The sequence below is a fragment of the Poecile atricapillus genome, chromosome 3 (genome assembly GCF_030490865.1).
Source record: "Poecile atricapillus isolate bPoeAtr1 chromosome 3, bPoeAtr1.hap1, whole genome shotgun sequence".
NCBI classification, from domain to species: Eukaryota; Metazoa; Chordata; class Aves; order Passeriformes; family Paridae; genus Poecile; species Poecile atricapillus.
This window is the reverse complement of record NC_081251.1, coordinates 84922109-84941540: the sequence shown is the minus strand read 5'-3', so window position 1 is coordinate 84941540 and position 19432 is coordinate 84922109. Positions and strand designations below refer to the sequence as shown.

Genomic DNA, 19432 nt, shown 5'->3' with positions numbered 1-19432 from the left:
ACTGTATCACAATCACTCTACTTTTTACTCAAAATTTACACTTTGAACACTCTATTGCTCCCTATACACTGTCATGAATTAAAGGAGTTCTTTCAGGACTTTATTGTGCATCTCTATAGCTTTAACAGAAAAAAATATTTCAGCTCATAAGAGCATCTTCTTATTCTCTACCTTTTCTGAAACTTAATTCTTTACTGTCTCTGATAGTTTTATAAAGTCTCTTTACATGTTGATCACTCTCTTTTCCTCTCTCTGGATAAAAGGATTAATCTGCAAGTCTCATCTGGGTAATGAAAAGTTTAAAATCTTGCTCAGGCTTTGTAGATAGTTCTGTGACTTCTGCCGGTGCAGGAGCTGGAGCCGTCTGTCATAGAAAATTCCCCATGGCTGCTCTGGAGAGTGTAGTCGGTGTCTCAGCTCGCTGCAGGTCCAGAGCTTTTTCTTTTTCTTTACTCGGCAGTCCCCGGTGAACTCCGTCACTGCAGCTGAGCCAGGAACCGGCTTGACCCGGCCAGGGCCCGGGACAAGCCCCACAGGCCTCCATCTCCCGTCCGGGAGACGCGGCAGGCTCAGCCCAGCCCGCCCCCACCCCCCCGCCCGGCCGCATGGCCGGGCAGAGGACGGGAGGCCAGCTGGAGCTCTGTTACCTTTCACAGCCAGGAAACAAAGAGAACTAAAGTGCCTTGACTTTACATCTTAAGGTAGGGTTCACAAGTTGATCTCCCTTTTCAATGGTTAAAACAGGTGTCAATTCTCAGTAATGACCGATAATTGGTCAGGAAAAAAGACTCCCTTCAGTCCCAAGCAACTTCAACTTCCTTAGCTCCCAAAACCACCTTAAAGGTAAAGTTACCCCATGACAATTGTGTTTTTAACAATGCTTCTCCTATTGGAGAATTTGAGTCTACTTTGAATACATCTGTAGGCTTTTCCATAATCTCTCAAGCTAATCTTGTTTTTCTCTTGATATTCTCTAAATACTTTGCTAATGTTCTACCCTCGGGGAACAGCTTCCCGGACTCTTTTCTGAGTTTTACTTTTTCTCTACCTTATTTTACTAAATGTTTCAGTCTTACTTATTTATTACTTCTCCCCTCAGTGTCCAGGTTTTATTCAGTCACACGCACTGATTTTTAATGAGCTGGTACTCACCATACTTGGTCAGTTTTGCTTCTGTTTTTACCGATCTCTTTGGCCAGCGGGAACCGTCTCACGGAGATTTAATCAGTAGTGTTCTCCCTTTTCTCCCTTTTTATTTTCTCTCTTTCTCTCTCCCCTGGACCTCTGGTCCTAGGCTATAAAGGGCTTACCTGCCTCCCAAGTTCCTGGGAGCGTATCTTTCCTTTTTAACCCCTCCGTGACCGATGTCCGAACTCTTTCTCCCGAAAGAGTTTTACTTATGCAATGAGCCTCTTGAAAATCGCTTCCTCCTTTTACCGACTTTATCCCTCTAGGGATATAGGAACTGTGGCTTATCAGGAGTCTGCTCGCACTTTGTGACTATGTCAGGTCTCATTCATACGCTGTCACACCTACTCAACCAGCAGTACTTACGATCTACTTTTCCCACGTGGGTCTCTGCACGTAGAATTATGAGTAGAATATACCGCAGTTCTGAGGACCCCTCTTTGGATCCTCTGTGGGCCCCTGGGAGCACCGAGCTCATTTCTCTTTTGCTTATGGCTTTTACTTCAATATTCGAATGCAACAGGGTTGTTGATTTCCCACACCGTCAGGCCGCTGAAATAGTGGGGCACCCCCCGATTGAATAGGGAGAGTTACAAAACCCAAAGTTGCAACGTGTTGGGGTCACCAATCTGTTATAAATGAGTAGCCAAATTGATTAATAAAAAAATAATTTATTAAAACAATACAATTGCAAAAAGCAACCATAAGCAAAAATCAGTTTGGCGTTGTGCCGGGCAAACAGCACCGGGTGAGACAGGGAGGGGCTTTCTAGCACTGCTTTACCATGCTTCACAAACTGCAACAGTCCCAAGGTGCTTTTTATATGTTTTCAGGTTTTTTGGAGGTCTCTTGGAATACACTTCTTGCAGACAAACATTCATGCTGTTTTGGGTGTATATGTTGAAATCTGGTTGGGTTTCTTGGAAATACACTTCTTGCATACAAATATTCATGAGGTATAATGTTGTTGGACGGAGGTTTCTTGGAAATATGCTCCTTGCAGACGCATATTCATGTTGGCCTTGCTGCATATCACTGTAATCTCTTCAGAGAAGGTTTCCTGGAAATATGCTAGGATTCTTATCAGACAAGATTATAACTTTAGCATGAATTTATTTATGCTATGTATTACAATACCCAAATAGTAAATATTCTTAGGACTGAATTTACTGAAAATGCTATCATACCCTCAAGATTTAATTTTTTTCCGTTATATTTTAATATTATTAAAGGAGTAATTATAATCCAATCTTAATAATGGCATTGTAGCAGAAAGTAAGGACTTGCAATGCAGTGGGGAATGAACAAACATAGGACCTGCCTGGAGGAGTTGATCTGAAAGTATGTCATCAAAACAATCTTCAGAGACCTTTTTCTCAATCTCTCTTACTATCTTTTGTGCTCTTGAGCTGAATTCCCAAATAGATGCATCAGCTTCCCTAGTATCACATCATAGGACAGAGAGTGGCATTTATTGCCACGCTTGGAAATTCTGCACTGAGCTTTTGCAGTATGTGTCTGATCAGTGCTCAGAAAGTAAAAATAAATACAGATTCACATTCTATTCTATGGCCTCTAATTAATGTTTTTTCTTACCACAGAACATAAACTCTACATTAGTGTGTAGGGAGGCACAGGCTCTTAATACCTGCTTTGAGATTTTAAACTCTCTTATTTAGTGCAACTTTAATTTTTTCCAAATCACTAGAATCACTGTTTTTTACATCCTCGTTCTCCTTGTATAAAGTTTGTGTGTGTAAATGTCAAAGCATATGCATAATGCAAACTATGGCAATGCTTTGTTATGAGAAGTAGTGCTGTGATTATCTCTTTGTCCGAGCCTCTCATGTTTGGGAATTTGTAGTTCAAGGTAACAAGTTCTGTTTGCCCTTGGAGATTGACTGACTGTACTAGTGTAATGTTAGAAGGGATCTCAAGAAGAATAAATCCGCTGTTTAGGGGGAAATGTTTAAATCATAACAATCTTTCAGGTCTTGAAACAATCAACAAAAATAGTCTGTTCCCATTTTATATTTTATTTAGAGCATAAAGGAACAACCTAAGCTTTAAAATAGAGGTATAGCTACATAAGGGATATAAATAAACCATAACATTAGGTAGATAACTGCCTACCTCTGAAGCCTGCCACAGACCACACATTTCTTTTATCATGAATGACTCTAATTATACCCATTACCTCATGGAGTAAGAGCAGTAAACTACTTGAAATTAAGATTTGATTCTGTTTGTAAATTTCTTTAAACAAATATAACCAGACAAGTGATAAAAGTAATAGCCAACTAAAGCCAGAAATGTTATGTTTGTGACAAAAGGAGTTTTCCCAATAAGAGTAAAATCAAATGTTGGACAAATAGTCAGCAACCAAGCTGTTCATACTTCCAGGCTTTGGGGTAGTCTGCTGGTAGTGAGTGTTCTTCTATTCCAGTTTTCCTTTGGTCCCCTTTTTCTTGCATGAACACTTCTGACGGTATTCAGAACCCATTCTGGAAAACTATCCAGCTTTTTTCCATAGTAAGTTAATCAAGTTAGACCTAACTTCACTTTATTTCTGAAGCCTTCTGTGATAGAGTCTAGTTAGGCTGAGAAGTTAAATTATGGAATTTTTTTTTCATGTTTTATGAATAGAAAATAATTTAAGTTTTAATGTGTTAAGTACTAAACTAGTGGAAAATTGGTGTCCAACTAAAACCTCTAGTTCCTGGTATTGTTTTTATTTGTTGTGTTTTACTGTGAGCACAAAGTTATGGTGTCCTTTTCTTGCTGTGTATTAAGTTGCTTGAGGTGTTGTACCTCAATCAGGTGAGTATGAGTGAGGAACAAAGATTGTACTGGTCCCAATGTACCTGTGGTGTTCTCAGTCTAGCCTTAAAATTATACATGAGCTCTGGAGGTCTGTTCTCCTAACTGGCACTGTGTGAGGATGGGGAAGTGCTCACAACCTGAACTACAAATGATGCTTTGTGACATTTGTAACTTTCTGGAAGGACCTTGGCCCACACAAAGAAAGCTTGCTCCTCTTGCTCTACTGCTCCACTTAGTGTGAAAAGTTGGAGGTTTTAAGTGGTTTGGGTGTGGGGTTTTTTTCCTACAGTTGTAATTTTCTTTAACCAAGCTCTGGTGATTCCTTGTGAGAAGTTAATAGGAGGATGCATTTACTTTTATATATCTGACCTTTTGTTTATCAATATTAGTCAAGGATTTTAGACTTTTATCCAGGCCTTTTTTCTTTGAGCATTTTCTTAACTTTCAGCAATAGTATGATTGTTGTCCCTGCATACAAATTATAATGGTATAAGGTATGTATGAAATTGCATAAGCAGAATCCAAGACACTGAAAAATGAGCAAGAGGTGTTGGAAATTCAGGCAATTAAAAGTGTTTCTCCATTTGCCCTGTTAAGTGATAATAGTACATACTGTCACTTGAATGCATTGTGTATGTTTTATTGCAGGCTTTTGTGATTGTGTTCAATATTTGTATATCTTTCTGAATTTTCTTTGTAGATCTTGGCAAACAATCACTTTTGATAAACAACCTGCATCTTTCATCAGAATAGTTGGAACTCGCAACACAGCTAATGAGGTAAGGAACTTCTAAGAAACTGTATGTTCTTTCATGAATGTACAGCAGCACATTTTTTCATATCTTGCAGTGAAATTGATAAGGCTTTCTCAAATGTACATCCTTCATCTCTTTGCTCTGGCAATCTAGCAAAACACTTGAACAGTGTTATTATCTGTTCCTCATTTTGACATTTCCACACTGCTATCAAACACTCCTATTGGGTTTGGTTTTAAATTAATCCTTATTTTAATGAAAAATTAAAATACCAATTTAGTGCACTAGAGAAAGGTGTATGATCTCTGATATACTTTATATTTATCACCTATATATTATCCTTTTAATTAATAAAACATAAAAAAAATCTCAAATCTTAAATAAAAAATTAAAAAATAAAAAAATTATTCATAAGAAAATATTATTAATTTTCATACCTACTATATCAATTGACTAATGGTAGCCAAACCAAGAGATTTTTTTCATTTATACAGAAAAAAATATTTTATCCTAGCCCATCAAGTGCAATATCATCCCATCTTTGTTTACTTGTGCTTCTCTATTTTGTAATCATTGTGTATTGTCTCAGATGAAGTCCAGATTTTACTCTTGACTTCAGTATAACTATTTATAATATGTGAATTTAAGAGTATATGGATGTCTTTGTGAGATTAGGACTTAATGTGATGACATCATGAGGCACCAAAAACCACTGTTTATGTGTATAGACCTACCTGTCTGTATCCTGCATAGGTAGCTCAACACCAAACATGGTACTTTGATGCTTTACACTGAGCTTGGGGTAGCACTATTACATGTGGATTAATTAGAATTTGATAGCTCCAGAGGTGAGGTTTTCTGATTGTATTTAGCATTTGGGGCTGCTGGTTCCTAAGCACTGGGAGCATCATTCAATGGCATTGTCTGTGCCCAGTTGTAGTGCAACTACAAAAAAAACTGGCAAACAAAAGCAGCACCAGATATCAATATCTCAGCCAGCTGCTGGAAAGTAGCTGACCAACCAACAGAACTACGAATACAAATTTTTATTTTGTGTTTCTGAACAGTGTCTCCCATCATGTGTACAGCCTTAATCACTGAGCCCTTAGAATTAGTGTCAGAAGCTACCTATGGGGTAGTACCTGTTTGAAGAAGGCTTCTTCCACAACTGATCCGTATTGACAGTCTTGTTTCCTCTCGCGCCTGTGTTTGTAAATTCCTATCTCTTTCTTAAAAAAGAACGAGGTGCATTGCATAAACTTAGCAAACTAGGAAACATTCCTTTCAATTTTGAATTCTTTAAGGTAGTTTTAAGCCTTGGAGGGCAATGACCTTTTAGCCATAATTCTAATTTCAAATTGGTTACTATTTCCAAGGAATTTAATATCCTGTGTAATTACTTATATAGAGCACTGCACAACTATAGTGAAGATGAGTATGGACAGAGATAAATACAGCTATTCATGTAGTGTCTCAGTTGAATTATAAACACATGCTATTCTCCTTCGTCTTTTCCTCTTTTGTCTGTAAAATCTGCATCCAACACTAATTTGGTTTTTATTTTTTTAATTATTTCTTCTAACACCTGTAGAGGAGGAACATTTCTGGTGTGCACATATTACTAAATTACTTTTATATTTATATATATAAATTAAACAGAAGGTCTGTGACATTTTGTCATAGATTTTAATTTTCCAAAGAAAGCAGCAAGATATTTTTCAGATTTACAATTTAAATAGTAACAGTGTAACCAAAGTCTTGGTTTATTCTATAGTCTCAATAGTCTCTTCAGAAAGAATACAAGCAGTGTCCAGAATTACTTGCCCACAGCTGGTTGTACAGTATGTCAAACCATTTTCATTTTAAATAAAATATACAGCATATTCAGCAGCATATTCTTATCAAGGAGTGTTACTGTAATAGGTACAAAATACTCCTTACTCGTTCTACCAACACATACCTTTGAACTTTGAAACACAATCTGCACATGCCTAAGGGAGGAGTTATTTTTGGAATTTAAAAGAAATGCCATAAAATGTCTCCATTTTGTGAATTTTTTAATCTTTAAACTCATCTTCTCCTAACCATGTTTTCCAAGTTTTGAAAAACATGATGTTCACAAATTTTTTTACCTGGACTTTGAATAGTTTTTGGTATATTAGAACATGATGGAAGTATCACTTTCTGTTTTCTTGAGCTTACAGACATCCTAATTTTGTAGGGAAAATATTTTTCCTTGTCATCGTTCATTTGTCAGACAGGTCACCAGATACTTTATGTAAGTTTTCTCTTGTTACTCTTCTCCAGTATTACTGACCTGGAAAGGACACCTTGTTGCTGATGTGAGAGCTTTATCTTACAAATTACTGCACCAGTGTATTTGTACTTGGCCCTCCTACTTTGTGTGTCTGACCTCTCTTAAAATATCTGTGAGAATTAGAACATGATGTGGCTCACAGGATGATCCTGAGCTGTCATCTTTTTCTTTTGAGAGAAGCATATGAAAGATCGTATGTTTTAGTGATACTGTGGAAATGCTTAATTCTGATACTGGAGGAAGCATCTGTGCTTCTCAGGCTTAGGCTTCTCTCACACACTGTATTCTTTCTATTCTGAGGTGGCAGAGTAATAGAGAATAATGCTCCAAATTCACAGGCTTGTCAATGTGCTACATGTTTTGACCACTAAGAATTTAATATGAAACAATCAGTGAAAATGAAAGTTCCAATTTAAGAATTGTGTATTTCTGACTTTGTAGACTAGTATTAGCTAAATTTCAAGGCTATCCACACTATGCTTAAAAAAGCTGTATCGCTATGTAAAGTGAGGTTTTAAATGAGAAACACTATTATGGTGGGATACAGTAGAAATACAGAATCTTCTGGATTAGAGACCTCCATCACATTCTGTGCTTCCTTTCAAGGAAAGCAGCATCTTACAGATGTGCACTATGAGAGAATGTTCTTTTCTGCAAGGCCTTATCCTGAAAAGTGCAGCTGGAAAAATTACAATAGCTTCTTATTACAAATAAGGTGTTACTTTAAAAACATGGAAGTGGTATGAGTACAAAAGGGACTTCTCTAGAAGTGTAGATAAATACAAAAATTGTCTTCTCCAGAACTGTAATAGATGGAGAGAATACATGCCAGTATAGGAATTAGTCCAGCTTTAGGGAAAAACGGAAGAAATGCACAGGAAAACCATTCTGTGCATGTGTCTACATGTGGGTGGTGGTGCAGATTTGTAATCTGTTCATATATGTATATGTAAAGGCATAGCAATACATTTTTATGTGAGCATGTGTATAAATAGAAATAGAAGCACGTAAAGTATCTGCATAGAAAAGCTACACTGAGGGGCACAAGAAAATATAATATGGATTAAAAAAAACCAAGCACTGACTGAAGATTTTTTTTTTATTCATTTTATGTATGCTGTCAGAATTTGAATTAGCTAGCAACATCCTCAGAAAAGACCTGGAGCTACTGCAAACATTTCAGTGCAGATGTCTGCTCAATGTTCACTTGAGCAGGGATGGTCAAAAAGAATAATAGGATTTTTAGGTTGTATTGAAGAAAAGAGAGAAAATACCGTATTCTGTAGTCTTGTATGAATATGTTTATTATTATTATTATTATTAATAATAATAATAATAATAATAATAGCAATAATGTATTATATCTATATCATAGCATATGTATGTCTTGTGTATATTTGATTTTGCCAATATTAATTTGAAAGTGCAGTGAAGATTATAAGAGATTACCTTTGTTTGTGAGAAGAGCTTTAAAGACATGACTAATAGAAGATATCATAAAAGTATACAAAGTTAAGACAGTACATTTAAAATTCAGGATTTAATATTCATCAAGCTTTTACTTTTAAACTACAATGCATGGGAAAATAGTTCATTTAAAGCAATGTAAGAAAATATTTATGTTTAGTATGTGGCAAAGTTGTGCAATTCATAGCAATAAGAAATCGTATGGAAAGAGGTTTTGTAACAATTTTAAAGAGTTCCTCCCCCTTCTCCTCCCAGGCTCTTCAAGAACAAGTAGAAGTAAATAAAGTAGAAAATAAATTGGGAAAAATGCTTAAGCACACAGTCCTCTTAATCTATGAGACAATCACATGTACACTGGTCCCAGGTATTGTTTGAATCCTCAGAAAATTATCACTATTTCAAATGGAGTATTTCACCTGATGAAGCAGCAGCCACCTTGGACACTCTGAATGCCTTTCTACATACTCCAGGACATGTCTGTAGAGCTGCCATTGTTATTACAGCAGAGGGCAATCTTAAAATAGAATCATGTTGGTAATGATTTAAATTTCATTTCTAGGGTGCATGAACATTCAGCCTCTTCAGGAAGTGATTAGATCATAAAATATGTTTAAGACAATTAATATAATTGTTGTTATTATCCAATAGCATGTAGTAGGTATTTCTGCTAGCTGGTGAAGAAAGAAAAAAAAATTACAAATCCCTATCTGCTTTGGAACCATCTTTCTGATTTTTAGTGCCAAATGTAAAGGTTGGTATAATTTGAAAGCCTTCTCTTGCTCCAGTGTTGTCCCTGTCTAATGTTTATTGCCCATAAGCAAATGTTTTTGACCTCATAGTGAAACATTCTATTTTGACTTTGTTACTGATCTGGCCTGCAGACTTCCATATAGACTTCCATATAGGCTTCATCTTACTTTGATCACGCTTTTGCAAATTGTTTTGCTTTATATTCATTTTTTCTTCTCTCCAGGTGTTTCACTGTGTACATTTTGAGTGCCCAGCACAAAACAGTACCCACAAGGACGAGAGTAGTAAGGAAGCAGCAGCAACAGAGGTGGAGACTGGTGGACAGTAGCTTGTTTCTTTTCCTGTTGGAGCTGCAAGCACCTGGTTCCCTGCATTCCCCTCCTGGATCCACCTCACATCCTCATGTTCATCAATGATAAAGTAGGTTGAAAGGGAGCTTTTGCAGCCCCACTGACATTCTGCAAAATTATTCAGAACCTTCTTGTGCTGGCACCTTTTCTTTCTTTGTGAATGAAGGGGACCATGTCTGAACGCTGTAAGTATTGAAATGCAAAAGGCTTTTTCCCAAGGACATGAAGAGACAGTTTCACTCTTCCTTGATATGTTCAAATCAGGATGGTCTCCAAGGGGGGAGAAAATAGGTCTTCAATCTTCATCAAGTACCCCACTAACACCCTACCTCTCTAATCTAACCAAGGCAAGGGAAAAAGGAAGGAAACAAAAGGCAGAGCTACAAATCTAAAATTATTCAAGCAGAATGGAAGGCATACAAAATAAGTATTTGTTCCCTGGAGGCTTTTATTAGCAAAAAAAATGTTTATGGAACACATCAGTCCAGAATATATTTTATTTTTTAGGTGATTCTCCATTCATATTACCTTGTAACTAGTAATCTGTTTTCTAAATAATTTTGATTTTGTATTCCACTTAATTTCTTATTTTTGGCTCTAGAAAATGTTGTACAGTAGATTAAGGAAGTATCAGACATGTTTACCTGCTGAGATGCAAATTCTCTCATTCATCAGTGGGATGACAAGAAAAGCGTTCATGATATCAACAAACTAATTAATGTATCTGTATTAATATTCACCTTAGTTGACTTTTCAGAGTATAAAATTGTCATTTCCTACATTCAAAAGGAAGTTTCTAAATCAAACATCTGTCTTGAAGAAAATTGTATTTTTTCACTCTTGAAGATGATTATTTAAATTTTGTCTGCCTAAGACAACTTGCAACAGAACATCAAAAATGTTCAGTTTAGAAAAGTGAAACTCCATCTGGTCACTGACAAACAGTAGTTCAAATTCCAAAAGAAGAATTCACAGATAATTTACATTTTTCCAGTAAGACTTGTTTTACAGTCTGGAGCTAAAAATTCAAAGGCTGTCTATGCATTAACATTTCTCATGATCTTCATAAAATGTGATGCTTCTGCACCACATTGCAAAAGATCTGGTTCTTAATTTACAGTCACAGAATTTGTTATCCATCTATATCTGTCTGGATTACACTGCCTGCTACTTCACTTATTCTGTTTTCACACTGATGATGATGTAGTCTTTTACTCTCCAGATCTACGTGACTTTTAGGAAGAACTCCATGCCAGTCTTTCAGTATGGAATAAAGAGATAATGTATTAACACAAATGCTGATGTAATTGGCAAAATTGATTAGGATGCTTCTTTCTCCTCACAAAGTATATTATATTGGAAATGTCAGCAAACCAGTTTTATGAACTTGGAATTTCCTGTGGTGATAAATAACCTTGTCAGAAGAAAACAAAGCTAGTGCAGGATAAGTACGGTTTTCCTTTACATAACCACAATGACAAAATGAGTTATATCAACGTAGCAAATAGTATGTTAATTTATCACACTACTTAATTTGAAATAATTTTCCTGTTGGATCCTGGTTGTGCTAAACCCAAGAAGAAATATAATCAGTGGTAGCAATGAATCAGAGGATATTTAAAATAAGAAAAGCATCCCTTTTCTTTAAAATAAAATTGGTTAGGCTTTATCGATAATATTATAGTTTTTTCATTGCCAAATTAGTTTTGTTCTGACATTTGCATACAGTTCCCTCCCTTCCCACTGCCATATTCTGACTTGTGAATGTCTGTTGGTGAGGATGGTTGCCCACTGTGCTGTAAAAAGCTTGTAATTCATGTGCCACAGCTGCCTTAGACAGTGCGGAGTTCTAAGGCAGGATTCTGCTTGTGCCAGCCACTTCCCCCCAGTCTGCTGGGATAATTACCTTATGGCTTAACAGCCTTTGGAACATGGAAGAATTGAGACCAGCTGTTGAGGACACCACTGTAATGTTTATGTATAAGTCAAAAAAGTTCTATTTTTTTTCCCTTTAAAAGCAGAAAACTTCTTCAGTTGCAATCCATGATGGAACTGCTGAGATGCCTAGAGCATATCTTGCTTTTGGTAGATAAGTCCTTGCATGGCAGTGGTGGTATTTCTTTGCAGTTCCATCAAACAAGTCTGCTTTTCTCAAACTGTGGGTAAGCAAAGGGCATAACTTCCTAGCTGTTACTATTTAGTAGCCACCCTTGTAGAGAATGTAAAAAAAACTAAAATAAAAAAGGTTGTGCCATCTGTTCTGAGCCTAGGCTCTCAGAGAAAGAATGGAATTTTTCCATCTGTAATCTTTGATGTGCATCATTAATTTTTATAATGCAAGTAAGTCCTGTAGACTATAACCTATGGAACATCTTTTTGATCTTGTCTTGTAACTCACTGTGGAACAAAAATGTCTCTTTATTTCCCATGATATTCACTCTCTCCCAAAAATCTGGATGAACATATCTGAGATCCCCAAAGCAAAAACTCTAAGGTTCTACAGAGCCTTCAGTTTCCCACCCCCATAAAACAATACAAAGAAAAGCCAACTTTGCATTATCCCTTCATGCAGTTGAATAGCAATTTTTTGTATTAAACTTCTCAGTCACAATGGCCTTCTCAGAGTATTTTATTTAGAGTTGCTCTGAGAACCTGTCATCAAGGTGAGTCCAGTGAGCTTCCAGGCTTTTAAGGCAAGGCCTGCCACAAGCCCTTTACACTTTCAACCTTTCCCTCTTTATTTAAAGATGTAATGTTTACAGAGAGCTGAACTCCACTGGGCCTTCTAATATTGCCCACCAACAAACACCCCTAATACATGTATTGCCTAGAAGCGGTCTCTTGTCTTAAACATTGTGTCAGCAATGTATTAGTAGTGACAAAGGAGGATACAACACAGAACTGATTTGTGGGTTTGTGTGCATGTTCTCATTCTTTCTAATTATTGTCAGTATTTATTGACTCCCAAGTTCAGATGAAACTTCCTCTGAAGTTTTGTGGAATTTTTTTTCCCTTTTCTTTTTTATATTTGCTTTTTCTTTCAGTGAAAGTATGTTGTACTGTTATGGTGTAGTATCAAGGTTTATCAAAGTGATGAAATGCTGTAATTATTCAGAACTGTGTAATCAGTCTTTTCCTATTTAGAAAAAGGTTATTGCAGAACTGACCAGGTACTCATTGCTTTCTTATCAGAAACTATAAAATAGATCTGTTGTTTGAGTTTTGAATAATGGAAATATCTGTACTGTCAATATTGAGCCATTGATTCTATTTGGTACTTCAATATCTTTAAATTCCCCAGGTCTCCTTTTCTCAATTTTACTTCCATAGGCTGAATTCAGGCTGAGACTTAAATCATATGGAGCTCAACAAAGGTCTTTCTAAAATCTTCTTATTTGGTTAACTTTTTCCAAATGAAAATAAAAGGTATTTTATTCACAGAAGGTATTATCTGAGGAAATACATTTTTGAAGTGAGCAAACATTGTGCAGCTTACAATTCTTCAGGATACTTTTCAAGCCATTTCCAATCAGCTTTAAAACAAGTTTAAATGGCTGTTAAATGGAATCACAATGAGAGAAGGTAATGCAAGTCTTATGTAAAAGACAATACAGAGGAGAAATCACTAATTTTGTTAGAATAAGAACTCTTCATTGCAGTTTCCTTCCTTCAGAGCTCCATTTATTTCTTCTTTTCTCCATGAAAATCAGTTTTTCTTACTCATTATGACTACTCATGTAAGAGCTCAGTGCTTCTCAGCATTGCTGAAAAATTCAGTTTAATGCATCTTCATCTTTAATAATGACATCAGAGAATTTTCAGTACCTGACTTTATGAGAGTTGATTTCCATGAAAGCAAGCAAAAGAAGTCTGTAATTATTTCAGTCTAATTAAATTTTCAGTACAAAAATTAGATGACAGAATTAATGCCATTCTTGTCTGATTGTTGTGTCATCATAGTTCTGGTTATAAAGTGATGCCTATTCAGAGATGCTTAATAAAGTATTAGAACTTTGATTTCATAAGCTATAGATTGCATATCTATGAAAATATTAATTTGCTTATATTTTGACAGAGGTTAGTCTACTGTCAAATAAACAAATGAATGCATTGGTAATTTTGTTGTTGTGGCTAGATTAGTAAGCAAATTATAGAGGCAGTAAGAGTTAATATATCCAAGAGTAAATGATTAGGCTTGTGCATCATCGTATCAGTTGCCAGAGGACTAAACTATGCTTCAAAAATAATTATTGTTCACAGAAGATGCTTGAGGCCTGGGTTCCATCCCCATCTCTCAGTTAATGGTTCTATTTAGGTTAGAATCATTAATTCTCTCTGATTGTTGTTGTCAGTTGTACTAGTTAACTCATATATATGTAGAAGCTCCACAAAGGTTTGTTCAGGATACAGAAGTTAAAGGTCCCGAGCCAAGCTTTAGGACTGCTTAAATACTCATATAGATATACATATATGTATATATGTGTGTGTGTGTGTGTGTGTGTGTGTGTGTGTGTGTGTGTGTGTGTGTGTATACATATACGTATATATATATATATATATGTGTGTGTGTATATGTGCATTAAACTGAGGTCGTAGGTAATTATTTAGCTTACATTTAGAATATATTCTAAAGCTCCAAAATTTAAAAAAAAAGAAATCTGTGCAGGCAGGTGTGAAATGCTGCTGTTGTGGTACGGCAGGATGCTGGTTGCTTTTGAAGTGCGAATGTGTAAAAAAGATACAGGCAAACCAGTCCAAAGTTTTTGTCCAGTTGTTAAATATTGGCAATTTGGCTGTAGTGAGGTGTACACAATATAGAGCAAGTTAAATGCTCATCTCAAAGATGGGTGCAGTCTGAAGAACACAGATATTCCTCCTAGCTGCCTTGTCTGCCGTGGCTTGCAGTATTTACAGAGAGAACCTTCATAGGACTTCTGTTACCTGCTGAAAAAAAAACCTGCAGTCTTTTTGGCCCTTGCCAAGCTTTTATTGCAAAGCTTTGGCTGAGGTAATGACCAAGTGTGGAATCTGGGTCTGTGTTTGAATGTTTACATGAAAAGGTTTAAAATCACTCTGCAACTTTCTTTAGATTAAGAAAGCCCAATTAAAAAGTGCAGCATAGTATGAGGAAACTACAGGTATCTGTCATATGCCCATGTACTGACTGCCTGTGCAACCACATACCTATCTTATCATGCTGTATGTGTTTAATTACTCCAATATGTCCAGATGGTGGAAGTAAAGAATGGGCTCCATACACTCATGTCATTATCCATTTTCACACAGCCAGTCATTAGAGAAGTACTTCTTATACTGTTCCTTGCTGGCCTAGTACAATAATACAAGTCAGTGTTCTAAAAAAATCATAATAGATTCCTTACATGAACGTAATGGAATTGAAGTTCCAATTACTAAATATTTGAATGAGTGGTGGCATCACCCTGCACAGGTGTAAACATGCCTCTTCATTGTCTCTTACTACTTTAGGCCCTGGGCTATCACAGAGGAGGAGAGCTGCACTATTGGTAAAATGAATTTTTATTCATCCTTTTTGTACTTATCATCTTGGCACATCTATTCGCTTTGTGCAGCTGCTCAATTAAAACAAGTTTCTCATCATTTTCAGAATTGTCCTTTGACTCCTGAAATCTGCCAGATTCGTATCAACCACTTCAGTCAATTATATTAAGTGGTCTGAAAAATTTACTAAATTAATATAGGATGGTCTTTAACACCAAATTCTTTGTGTCCAAAAAGTACCAGTTAAGTCCTGAAATACCAAGTGAGTTGGACAGTTTTACTGCTATGTGCCCTGTAATCCAAGTGAACAGTAGTTCTCATAGCATCTTTCTGTAGAGGGAGGAATCAGGGAATCACAGAATGATTTGGTTGGAAGGGACTGCAAAGATCATTGAGTTCCCAACCTTCCTTCCATGACAGGGACACATTTTTCTAGACAGGTTGCTCAGAGACCCATCCAAGTTGGTCTTGAACACTTCCAGGGATGGGCATCCACAGCTTCTCTGGGCAACCTGTTCCAGTGCTTCACCACCCTCACAGTAAAGAATTTCTTCCTAGGACCTAAACCCACTCTCTGTCAGTTTTAAGCCATTCCCCTTGTCCTTGTAGACATCTCTCATGTAGCCTCCTTTTAAGTATGGACAGCAGCAGTCAGGTCATCCAAAAGCCTTCTCTTTTACAGGCTGAGTAATCCCAGTTCAGCCTTTCCTTCATTCATATAATTTGTGGTCTACATCACCTATCTGTTGTCTCTGTTCTCCTGAGCTATAGTTGCTACATAGTGAGATTTGTGGTTGATACCTAGAATGGAATAAGTGTGTTTAACCACAGATGTTACGAAATTTTTGTCTTTACTCAAAACTTTTAGCTTGTGCTTTGGAACATGGTCAGGCCACAGAATTGGCTTTTGGGCATCTTCTATGCTGTCTGTTGGATTTTTGACTTATCTTCAGTTGTTAAAAGATGGTAAGATTCCTCTCAAGAATTTCTCATAGAGATTTGTCAGCTGAGAAATGGCTTTTGAGACAATCATGACAGGTTCATTGCTGGAGAACAGGAGCAGGTTTCTTCTCTTCTACAGGCCAGGATCCTGGTTAGGTTATTCTCCAAGTTTATTTTTGCCATTCTCAATAACAAGGGTGTTGGTGTTGCGTGATCTGGATCTGTTTCAGAAATTGTATTACTTATTTTGAGAGGTAAATACTTAATGTTTTTATGCAGTAATACAAAGCTCATGAGGGCTGGATGTTTAGATTAGAAATATCACTTAAAGCAAGAGCTGGAGTTGCAAAAAGAGTAGTTTGGGGGAAAGAAAGACTGGTATGGAATTACGTGGTTGCATCTATGCATATGTAGCAATGGAAATGTATTTGTTAAGCAAAATGAGTGACTATTTGCAAAGATGTGTTTCTACACAGCCTATTTTTTGTTAAAAAATGGAATTTTGTTAAGGAATCTATCATTCATCTGAGTGCTAAAAGAGAACATAGGAAGTGAGGCTTTAGTAGTTTTTTTGGCAAGAGCAACACAAAGATAAAATTCTTGCAGTCTGAGCTAGTTCTGTTTGGCCCCAATCTTTCCAGCTCTTCCTTTTTCCTACATGCTTTCCCCAACCTGCTTCTTACTCCTTTTCTTTTCCTCCCTACATAGCATTGTATCACTGTTGCTGGTGTGTTCCCTGTAATTTTCCTCTGTATTATGATGTATTAAGGAATTATTAAAAATTATTTATTTTTACCTCTTTATCCTATGTTGACTAAAATATCATCATCCCCTTTAATTCACATCAGATTCTAAAGGCAACTACCACTAGGCTGTCAAGTGCTAGTGAGCAACATTTGAATTTGGCTTTCTATGGATGTGTGAAATACTAGTCCTTTTGAACCTTATATTTCCGTGATTTGATTACAGTCTGTTACCCTTAAGAGAAAAATAAGTAAGAAATTTATTGTTGACTTAGGAAGTAGGTCAGGTTTTACACTGGCTTACATAACTTAAGTTTAAATATAAATGTGAAGTATTTCTTTCTCACCACGGTACACCAAATGTATGCTCAACTTGCTAGTTGTCCATTGTCTAAGGCATTAATTGTACATAAGTGCTCTTTCCTAAGTGAACTGCATCATCAAGAGTGAACCTTGAAAGAATTCATAACTTTTCAGTGTGTCTGTGTGAAGGTATTTCAGCTGTCTAGGGATCTGAACATCACACTGACCACATGGACTCATTTTGTTAAGTACGGCATTACTTCACAATTTGGATCCCCTGTCTATTAACCTTATCCAGTCTCTTGTAAAATGTTCTTTCATTTTTGCTTTGCTCAATTTCACTATTGTCTTTGGTTTTCTTTTTTAAGTGAATGTTAATGTTCAGAGCCAGGCTAAATAGAAGTTTAGCTTTTAGTGAACTTTTTCACTTATTCTCCTGTTAGTGGCTCCTCTTTCTTGACACACAGTAATTTAAATCCATTTCACACTATGTTACCATCCCTTTCTCTGTAGCAATTATAATTGTATCTTGAAATTTTTGTGTATTAAATTCCTTTCCTTCTTTCTCATAGAGTGGTTCTAAACTACCTCAGACTTTGTTGTGAACAGGTATAAGTTTTGGCTACAGTTTTTAGCCTCTATTGTAATCTTTGAATGTTCTTTAAGTATATGTGTATGTAGCAAAACCAGCCTGCCAGACCCTGACTGCATTTTCAGGAATACTGTCCCAAGCGAGACATGTAATTGGGATGAATTCACAGCCACACTGGCTGTTCAGGCTCTCGCTGATACCTCTATCAAGAAAAGTTTTTCAGGAGGGCAACTTCTGGTATGGAAAGTGCTTCAGCTTTCTCTTTGAAGGGACATGATGCTGCCTGCACTAGATGACTTCCACCTCTCCATAATCGCGACAAGCATCATAAAACTGCATCATCAGGCCTCCATCCCTGGCTCCAGGATACATGCTGTTGCACTGGACTATGTTCATCATATGAGAACAAACCCCTCATGATGGTGTGTTCTCATGACCTTGGTGTCATTTTATACTGCAGCAGATGTGCATTACCAACCCTTTGGGCTATAATTAGGTTTCAGGTAAAATGGTGGTTGCAGATTGTGCTGCAGTTGATAACTTTGGGAATTGTCTGGTTTTGTAAGTTAACAACCCAACAAACCATGTTAGTGTTGATTTTCTTTTCACCAGCAGACATGTATATCATCAAACAAGCATTTTGTAACATGGGATTTTCTATGAGCATCCAGAAAAAGAAGCATCCCAATTATTTTCTTAGTAGCAATGTGTGTATTTGTAATGGAAGTTTTAGAATTATTAAACTACTGCAAGCTATTTTGTGCATGCTCTGGCATTGTGTGAACAGTTTGTATTAATAGCTGATAAGCAGAGGGCTGTGGCGAACAAGGAAGGCTGGCTGTAGATTTTGCAGTTTCAAAGAGCAGCAGAGTGCCAGAATGGATGCAGGACCAGACTGCTCAAAGCAAATCATAAAGTGAAACTGTTGTGCTTTGTATTTATTTATTTGGGGATTCTTCTTCAAAAGTATTTAACTTGACAGGAAAATATAAAGTATATTTAAAATAGTAACAATTAGAAATACACCTTTTCAAGAATGAGAGAGGTGTGATTTGAAAAATAAAGTGATCTTTTGTGCTTAACTGCTTGTCTGTAGTTTTGTTAACATAATGTTAGAACCTGTCTGATGCTGCTTACATATTGCATGTGTGAATAGAAGACTTTGGGCAGAACTGTATTGATTTCTCATCACAGCAAGGAAGTTAATAACCTCATCATTGATATATTAACTCATAACGATAGAGTCTTAATATCAGCATAGAAAATGGTGGTGATTTTCACTGTGACTTCGAGGCCACCGGGAAACCTTGAAGCTACTGCGAATGTTTGGACCAACAGGTGCCGGGTCTTGCTACCAGGATGTGCTGCTACATTCTCTGGATAAAGTGTATGAATGGGTATTTCAATATATTTCACAAAAAAAGTGGACAAATGTTGCACTATATTAGGAACTGTGAGAAGCACAACACTGACTCCCTTAGCTGCATTGTCCAAGAGAGCAAAGTTTATTATTCTTGATCTTTTATAGACAGGTTTGTGAAGGTACAAGAGGTAAAACTCTCATTGGTCATTAAAGCAACACATCACCATCATTGGTTAAGTGGAGCACAACCCCTTGACTGTTTCCTAAACAACACCTGTGAAGATTGTTGTCCTTTACCACGGACTGTTTGGATTCTTTC

The 19432-nt window shown here is 36.6% G+C and overlaps 1 long non-coding RNA gene across 1 annotated transcript in view; it reads left to right on the top strand.

Moving 5' to 3' along the window:
• The window catches only part of LOC131577291 (uncharacterized), a 48885-nt gene extending 30053 nt beyond the window's left edge, over positions 1 to 18832 (top strand). The window contains exons 2-3 of the long non-coding RNA XR_009277188.1: positions 4712 to 4790; positions 9524 to 18832. This is a non-coding gene — a long non-coding RNA (uncharacterized LOC131577291). The remainder of the gene's footprint in view (positions 1 to 4711; positions 4791 to 9523) is intronic.
• The last annotated feature ends 600 nt before the right edge of the window (positions 18833 to 19432 follow it).